Here is a 9,935-nt window from a genome sequence, read left to right as displayed (position 1 = left end):
TACTTTTCAAGATTGTCAAGAACTTACTAGTAATACCTGATCATTGCTTACCATCACCAACCCCAGTGTCCTACACCCGTGCCCAAAATCTTCTCAAGTTAACTCAATTGCAAACAAGAGTTGATGTGTACAAATACTCCTTCCCCCCTCGAACAATTATTCAATGGAACTCCCTACAAATCCCTGACATTGACACAAAACATTTAAGACTGCTGTGATATATGTGATTGTAATGCTCATTAGCGTGTTGCCCCTAGTGGGCTTTGCTAATTAACAATAATAATAATAATAGTAATAATAAGGATACCCTTCAAGAAGAGTGAAGAGTGAATAACCTGCCTATCCGATGATTAGCGTTGGCGGAGGATCTGAAACATAAAATGAACAATGAGGTGGCCTTAGTGTCTCTATGAATGTTCAGGAACGGAAGCTAGTAACAATTGAGTGACATCGACAAAATTAAATAGCTAATTAGTAATTGTAACATATGCACTTTAGCTAACTTTTTTTATGTAACACATACATACTGTAACTTTTTGTTCACAATTAGTAATTGTAGCATACATAGTCTTATTGATTGTAACATGAACTGCACTATTGTTGATTTTACATCCTAGGCAAACCAGCTGTGCAGAGTCTGCATTAGTAATTAATTATAAAGAACTAGCCGCTATTAAGCTTAGCTAAGTCTCTTATAAATGGAGGATGCCAAATATTCAGATTAACTAGAGTTGATCGTTTTCGTGTAGTCACAAGCGGAAAGAGCCGAAATATTCATTCCTCTATAGATTTTGTAAAAGTGATCGCCGCTACTCGAACGTATGAACAATGGGGCCGATCGACAACGTCTATTAAGTAGCTATGCCCTCAGTATAACTGTGTTACACCACGTTTAATGTATATCTTACCTCATTAGGTTTCCTCTTGTATTTCCTCTGACCAGGCACTCGAGATTCCGCCATTGTGGGAGTGTAAGGTCACTGGCACGCTCTAATGGTCCGCAGGTATGTTACAGATCCAATTTTGGAAACTAATAGACTGTTCAGAAATTACCAAAAGTGGCAATATCCGGCAACCAAAAGTAGCCTTTTTCGGCAACTTTTGACGGCTCAAAAAGTTTGGGCAGTGTATAAAGGATGATAAATTCATTGATTGTGGGATTTAGTTTGCCAAAAGTTACCAGAAGTGGCAACTTTTTAATTAGTGAGCAGTTCAAAAGTTGCCAAACTTGGCAACTTTTGAACTGCTTACTAATATCTCAGCATTAAAAAGTTGCCACTTCTGGTAACTTTTGGCAAACTAAATACCACAATCAATGAATTTATCATCCTTTATACACTGCCCAAACTTTTTGAGCCGTCAAAAGTTGCCGAAAAAGGCTACTTTTGGTTGCCGGATATTGCCACTTTTGGTAATTTCTGAACAGTCTATTAGTTTCCAAAATTGGATCTGTAACATACCTGCGGACCATTAGAGCGTGCCAGTGACCTTACACTCCCACAATGGCGGAATCTCGAGTGCCTGGTCAGAGGAAATACAAGAGGAAACCTAATGAGGTAAGATATACATTAAACGTGGTGTAACACAGTTATACTGAGGGCATAGCTACTTAATAGACGTTGTCGATCAGCCCCATTGTTCATACGTTCGAGTAGCGGCGATCACTAGTAGCGGCGATCAAAAGTTACCAGAAGTGGAAACTTTTTAATTAGTGAGCAGTTCAAAAGTTGCCAAACTTGGCAACTTTTGAACTGCTTACTAATATCTCAGCATTAAAAAGTTGCCACTTCTGGTAACTTTTGGCAAACTAAATCCCACAATCAATGAGTTTATCATCCTTTATAAGTAAAAATACAATTACTGTCAGATTTGGTAGCTTTGGAGCACCATTAATAGTTGCCAATTTTGGAAACTTTCAGTTTTGGCAACTTTTGAACTGCTCATAAATGCCAACTTTGAGATGGTAATTATGGGAAACTAGAAACTGGCATCTTTATCACTTTTATGCAATGAAAAGTTGGAAGTTTTTGCGACCAAAATTAATTGGCAAGTTCTTAACTACACAGAATTATCATAGCTATTAGACACTTTTCAAGCTGAACAAAGGTTGCCAAAACTGAAACTGTTCTAAATTGGAATTGTCTGTGTTGCTTTGAGCAACAACTAGATGGTGCTTAAGTGTTATCCCACTTCAATTATAATATGCAATAAATGGGTTGATTTAGTAAATGCAAGTTAATCAGTTTCTACAATGTAGAAGATTTGAAGTTAAGATTGTCCATATCACATCTGCTTCTTAATGACCCTTTTACACCTATGCTTGGCCAAGGGTGTAAATTCCTTGCATCGTCGGTTGTTGTTTTCTTCTTCTTATACAATTTCATCATCAACCTACTCTTCATTGTCTGATGACATAGGAGATATAAGAGGCCTCTATGTTGGAAGTCTGATGTAACAGATAGAGATGCACAGTATTCCCTGGCCCTGAACAACACAGAACTCCGCCTTGGCAAATCACTGTCAATCTCACAGCACAATAAGACCAGAGGGTCAGAAGAAACAGGGAGATGATGAGCAAGTGAGACTAACTTTCTGTTATACAAGTTCTCAATGTTCACCAACCCAACACCTCCAGTAGATCGAGGCAAATAAATACGCTCAATAGCACTACGAGGATGATGATTGTTAGTGGCTGATAGGATCCTCCTTGTGCTAACATCAAATTGCTGGATCTCTTTCTTGTTCCAGGGAACAATTCCAAAGCCAAAGGACAAGAGTGGAACACAAAATGAGTTTGTAGCTCTTGTCTTACGAGGTCCACTGAGCAATGAGCTCCATACTAGCTTCAATCGATGGTTATATAAATCAGTAAGCATCTCCTTACTCTTGACACAATCTAGTCCATCAGATTCATAAAAACCCAGGTACTTGTATGACTCACCAACACCCAATACACGTATAGAGCAAGCGTCTGATAGGGGAACATCATCAGATGAAACCACCTTTCCCCTCACTATAGAGGACTTTGCACACTTGTCAAGCCCAAAGGTGAGACAAACATCATTGGAAAACATATAAACAGTGTGAAGTAGCCTTTCAAGCTGGATATCCGATTTTGCAAACAATTTAATGTCATCCATATACAACAAATGATTTACTTTTCTCGTAGTGGTGGCCTGATACCCACTCAAGGAATCCAACAGCATACTCAATGGTGTAAGAGTAAGACAAAACAGTAGAGGACTAAGTGTGTCTCCCTGGAAAATACCGCGCTTAATAGAGACTGCTGCCAGCATCACTGGGTCACAAGTAGGCATCCGAAGGTACAAAGTAGTACTCCATAATGAGAGCAATTGTTCAATACACTGTACTATGGTGGTGTCAAATCGAAATAATTTTGAACAACAAACAATCCAGTTATGGGGTACAGAATCATAGGCCTTTTTATAGTCAAGCCATGCAACAGAAAGTGATCGATTCTTAGACTTGACCTGCTTCCAAATATGACTATTCAACAACAAATGATCTGTGCATCCAAGCTCTCCTCTAGCACACCCCTTCTGTGCTGGATGTAAAACATTATTAACAACACAGCGCCTTAGCACTACTTCACTAATACATCCTGTCCACAGCTTGTACAAAATGTTCAGACAGGTTATTGGCCGAAAATTCTTTGGCTGTTCTGTATCAGAAGCTTTGGGAATTAAAATAGTTTTGCCCTTCGGAAACCATGATGGTATAAGAGACCCATCCTTCAACATGTTGTTAAAATGGGAGACAATCACTGACCTCAAAGCTGTGAATCGTTTAATCCAAAAGCCCTGAACGCCATCAGGACCTGGAGCAGCCCAGTTGCGTAACCTAGACACACAACCATTAAAACAAGCCTCATCAATGACAGACTGCTCCACAATAAATGACTTATCTGCAATCTTGCCCTCGAGGTCACTGAGCCAAGAGGTATCCAAGTTTGCTTTTGCTGGATTCTCAAAAATGTTTTTCCAGAAAGATTCCAAGGCAGCCAAATCAGGGGATGGGTGAACTTCATCCCTACCCCTCAACAACTCAGAATAAAATCTCTTTTCATTCTGGCGAAACAATTTGTTTTGCCAGTGTCTCAATAATCTTGACTTATACTTCCTTAACCTGGCTGCATAACTTGAAATTTTCTGTTTAAGAGTTTCAATTACTACAGAAAAATCTGACAATGACGTTATACAATGTTTAGAATGTAATTGTCTTAACTTATGCATAAATTTCTTACTACCACTAGGAGGGAAACCTCCAGCCACCAAACGAGACAAATCTCCTCTTAAAATTGATATAGTGTTCTCCAAACGTGACTTCCATGAATTGTGTGATTGTCGAGCTGGGGATCCCGATAACAGTGTATTCACAGTGGCAGCAGCAGCATATAGAAGATGCACACACTGTTGCAATGATGGATCAAAATATTCCAAAACTTTTTCAAGAGAGTCATTTACACTGGTGACAAGATCCAAAACTGGTTTGTTGATGGTAACTCTAGGGAGACTAGGGGCTAGTAACCCCTGGGCAGAAGCCTCAACTACTACTACTACTACTACTACTACTACTACTACTACTACTACTACGGATTTAATGAAATTCTACATGTACAACACATTGTACAGACAATAGTAATGATGTAACAAGCCAAAGCCTAAGCTACATCATACACAAATTAACATTCCTAAGAACGTCAACTGTTCCAAGAATGGCTGCCTTCTGCAAGGTGGCAAAAACTACTTCATTATAGGCTGGAATCTTCTTCAGATGGCTCTTCTGATTCTTTGAAACTATTCCAGAGGCTCCAAAAACAACTGGAACAACCACTACCGGCCGACAATAAGTCCTTGACATCTCCCCTGCTAACCGCTGGTACTTGGTTACCTTCTCATTCTCTTTGTCAAGAACATTAATGTCAGCCGGACATGACACTTCCACAAGCAAAATCTTCTCCGGAGCCTCCTTCATAAAAACAACAATATCTGGGCGATTGCTCACAACCCGGGACACGGTGGTCATTCCAAAGTCCCACAATATCTTGATTGTGGCATTCTCTACCACAGGCAGTGGCTGATGAGAATACCAACTGTTGGCAGATGTACAAATGCCAAAAGTACGACATAAATGCCACTACTACTACTACTACTACTACTACTACTACTACTACTACTACTACTACTACTACTACTACTACTACTACTACTACTACTACTACTACTACTACTACTACTACTACTACTACTACTACTACTACTACTACTACTACTTTTCATTAAAAGAATTACATGTACACACAATTGTACAGAGAAAGAACAGAATCATGTACAAGTACATAAGATAATGTTCATTAAATCACATTTGTACACCGTAAGACATGAACAGTTCCAATTACGGCTGCCTTTTGAATGGTACAAAATAAACTGTTAGAAAAGTCTGGGATACGACGAAGGTGAGTAATACAGTTAGAAGATACAACACCTGTACATCCAACCACCACAGGGATAATTATCACCGGCATTCTGTACATCATGTGATAATCATGTGCCAATGATTGATACTTCTGTAACTTTTCTTGCTCCTTAGAGGGCACATTTACATCAGCTGGACAAGAAACTTCAATGAAGTAGATCTTCTTAAGGTTATAGTCAAATAAAACAATATCTGGACGATTACTCAGGTGGTGACTGGCAGACTGTAAGCTAAAATCCCACAGGATCTTCACTGCCGATGATTCAACCACAGCAGGGGGTCTATGAGTGAACCAACACGAGTGAACCAACACTACTACTACTACTACTATGAGTGAACCAACACTACTACTACTACTACTACTACTACTACTACTACTGGCTGCTAATAGCTGTGAGTTTAAATAAATATGCTAATCAATCAATCAATCAATTCAAATTGCACATCAGACAAAATCAAACTATCACCACCAGTGGACTACTCAAAATACTCAAGGCTGGTTTTAACAGACTTCTTTTCTAGGTGGTGTGAAGAGCTCGAATCGCGGTTCCTTGCCTTCAACTGGCCTTGATCAGTGGTTTACTGGTGGATTTCCTGATTTTTTTCTGTTGCATATCAGCCACCAAGAAGAGCCCTGTAATCTCGTGTCTGGACTTTAATCATGGTCTGCCTCCATTTTGAAGTCAGTCTCTCCACCATCCCCTTTGTGAGCACTCATGATACTAATTCACTTGTCTGACTCAGATTTTCTTTCTTATTTGGCGAAAAACTCTACAAGCAGCTACAAGTACTGGAAGTGGTCTGAAAGGCAATAGGTGACCCGGTCTGCGAAAAGGGGTCTTATAGCCTTTCCAAATTGTCAAGTATTACTCCTCATGTTTTCACCTTATCACCTTCATATTACACCAAGCCAAGGGGACCAAATTTCAGGGTGATACCACATTCACATTCACAAGTCATGTTACAGGTAACCAAGACTATAAGACCCCTTTTCACAGACCGGGTCACATAGACTGATGCATCTCTTGTGTGTAAATATCATATGCATACTTGCTATCCTTGGCAAGTTGTGCTGATTTGAATTCTTTAAAACTGTATAGCTATCTCGAAACTTCTAATGTACAATTTGGATCATTTTTCCAAAATCCAGTCATGTTTAAATGTGCTGCTACCCATAATGCAAGCAGCTGCAGTTAGTCTTAATGGATTATATTGCAATTCTAAAAGCTAAAGCACATATTAGCTGGCTTATAGGTATATATCACTTGTGTGTGCGTGTGTGTCAGTATAACAAAAGACATGTACACTGAGTATGAGTACTGGCTCTAATACTTGTGTCCATACATGCATGTAGTTATATACAAGAAAATTTTAGCCATATTGGAGATTTTCACAGGACAGGTTTTACACTACTATAGAGAACTTTTTACTTGAGAAATTTTAGACTGATAGTGAGATTTTTACTAAAGAGACTTCAGCTACTCGAGATAATTTGGTCTACTTTCATTTTCGACTACTTAATAGATTTCTATACACTTTAGAGATTTTACTTGAGAAAATTTACACTGTTTTACTTGAGAACTTTAGTTAATTGAATTTTAGACTTTTCGCTTTTTGATTACTTGATTACTTAAACTTAACAACAAATTTCACTTATTTGGAATTCAATTGAAAGTTATGACTACCTGGGAGTTTTTGCTTTAACTACGTTTTTTGCTCAAGAAATTTTAGTTTAAAGGTATTTAACTATAGACTGACTTTCACTTGAGAGTTTTTAAACTACTTCAGATCTGTTCTTCACTTAGATTTTTATATTTTTTAATCTGAGAAAAGTTTAGTGCTACTCAGATTTTTGCTTTAGAGACTTTCCGGTCACATTGTGCACTGCCAAAGTCACTTTTGGATAATAAACAGTGCAAATCCATTGCAAGATTTTTGGTTAAGCAGAATTGTCCAGCTGGAGCTACAAATTTATACAGAAGTAGCTAATGCTGCAATTTGATGGAGGGCAAGCTGTATACTGCTTGAAAAATGAGGGATATGCTATACAAAGTGTATATACATGAATGCTTTGTGTTTGTTTCCTCTAGATTGATGATGACTACAGTAGAGTTTCTGCTTCCTTTCTTGTCTTATACATTTTCATGTGCACCTGTGATGATAATATCACTCTAAGTATTGTGCAATCGTTTTACACTACTCCACATGTAATAGTTGTAACACAGGCATGAGGGCTTTGCCTGATATGATTGATTGATTGATTGATTGATTGATTAATTAATTGATTGATTTATTGTTTATCCTCACAGTAGTCGGCAGAGTCGTTCTTCCCTACTGGAGCACACATACATACTACAGAGTACAAAAACAAAAACATACAGACACAAGAAACTAACTACTCAAACAATACAAACATAAGAAACTAACTATAATCACAATTAGTTGCTTTGAGTGTTGAGATAAAAGTCCTTGACAGAGAATACAAAGGAATTGTAATTACAATCAATTGGATATGTATGCCCAACTGCCGGAAAGCCGTAGGCCCAATGGTGGAGGGCATAAAATATCAGACAAAAGCCCAAATTCCCTGTGTTACAGCTAATATGTAACACTTCCCATCCGTATCAGGCTGATAGCCTGCACAGGGCAATCAATCACCCAAGCCAACACGAGTGCAACCACTAGATATGCATGCCTAAAAATTTCGATTATAGGTCAGCAGCTAGTACATTCTGGTTACATTCGATTCAGATGAACAGACAAATCATAAATGCCAAAAAGAGGGGGTGGAAAATTGTGGGCTAATGCCCCCCCCACACACACACACCCCTTGGTTTGCTGTGAAATTATCCTTCTTGAAAACCGTGAAAAAAATGATATACTCTAATAGAATGCTCAAATACCCTAATAGAGCAGTCAACGCACTTCATAAAAATGTGCTCCTAAAAATACTCTACACTAAAAAACTTACCTACAACAGGAATTGAACTACTGGCCTCTTACTTGAGAGCTGGTGTATCTTACCTCTGTACCAAGTGCACAAAAAAAGTTACTAAAACAAAAAAAGTATAGCATCCAAGGTTTGAACCCTGGACCATCAGTGTATTAGCTCTGTGTGCTACCAGTTGTGCTGCTAGCTCCCCAACTTGTTTACTTTTCTATCTTATAAATGTGACTCAAGAAGTAAGCTAAGAAGAATGTAACCTAAAGGTAAAGGAGAAACCAAAGCTGAACCCGACCTTATCCCTAACGCTAATACTACTTGTTGCGTAACCTAAAGTTGAATACTTGGGGCATACCAACCATAACATACAACTAGTGTGCTTGATACTCAAGTAGATGGATGATTGTCAGTTAATTTGTGTTATATGCAAAAAATGTACCACTTTCACACCTCAGATCAAAGGAAAGCCAGTGCATATATATCACATATTGCACTGACTCAAAATCTAACGAGATATACGCACTGCTACCAGTGTGTATATCTCGTTAAGGCAGTGCGTATATCTCATTACACACTGCCTTAACGAGATATACGTACCACCAGTACAAGATATACGCACCACCAGTGCGTATATCTCGTTAACTTGAGACATTGCACACCTATTAGGAGTGCACATTATATCCAGAAATCATCAGGTTTCTTTGATGTTATACTGTTATCCTCTTCTCTTATATAGGGAATCAAGCAAGCTGTGATTGTGGGATTGAATTATGCCAAACAACCTGTGATTGTGGGATTGAATTCTGCCAAACAATCTGTGATTGTGGGATTCAATTTTAATACATCAACAGTAGTTTGTTTTTTACTTTTGTAAATGTAGCAATTAAAGTAACATAATTAACACTAGTCTCTTAAAATTACTATATTAGCAAAAATATAATCAAACTACTATTTGATGTATTAAAATTGAATCCCACAATCACAGTTTGTTTGGCAAAATTCAATCCCACAATCACAGCTTACTTGGTTCCCTATATAAGAGAAGGGTATAGCAACTAAAGATTTTGCCAATTAGGTGGGTCTACATGCTAAAGTAGAACATATTAGTTATACCACGGGCACTCGTGCTTTGCCTGTATATACGCACTCGCACTCGGGCCTGTGGCCCTCATGCTTGTGCGTATATATCAGGCAAAGCACTCGTGCCCGTGGTATAACTATTACAAAAACTCAACCACCTCCAAACTAAAACCCCAGACCCCCTGCTGCCAGAGATTCTATAAAGGGTTTCAGAAGAATGTATATTTACAGGATGCCATCATGTCTGACCTTACATCATGTAATAGCTGCGACAATCTACAAGAAACATTGGAAATCGTGTGAAAATTAAATTGACAATTACATGTAGCTACATATAATTACAAGGGGTCATATATGCAGGAGTCTATATAGTCTCAGGGTTACCAAGTGAGTAAAAAGGTAATTATATAACTGG

Source organism: Dysidea avara, chromosome 9 (genome assembly GCF_963678975.1).
Source record: "Dysidea avara chromosome 9, odDysAvar1.4, whole genome shotgun sequence".
Lineage (NCBI taxonomy): Eukaryota > Metazoa > Porifera > Demospongiae > Dictyoceratida > Dysideidae > Dysidea > Dysidea avara.
Note: the sequence above shows the minus strand (reverse complement) of the source record.